The following is a 252-nucleotide window of genomic DNA, read 5'->3' on the forward strand; positions in this document are numbered from 1 at the left end:
TATCTATTTTTTAATAATCTAGTTTTTAAAATTTATTATCAAAATATATATTTTTTAAAACTATTTATTCAAATGTTATTTTTTTATATTACAATAAACAATATAACTTAAAATGAAATAGCATATCAGTTATCACGGTGACATATTTGTTGGGAATAAGACACCATTCCCCCTTGAGAAAACACCTTTGACAGAGAAATAAAATAGACATAATCACAACACAAGAATTTAACGTGGAAACTCCAATTACCG

The sequence above is a fragment of the Arachis ipaensis genome, chromosome B03, assembly GCF_000816755.2.
Source record: "Arachis ipaensis cultivar K30076 chromosome B03, Araip1.1, whole genome shotgun sequence".
Classification (NCBI taxonomy): Eukaryota; Viridiplantae; Streptophyta; class Magnoliopsida; order Fabales; family Fabaceae; genus Arachis; species Arachis ipaensis.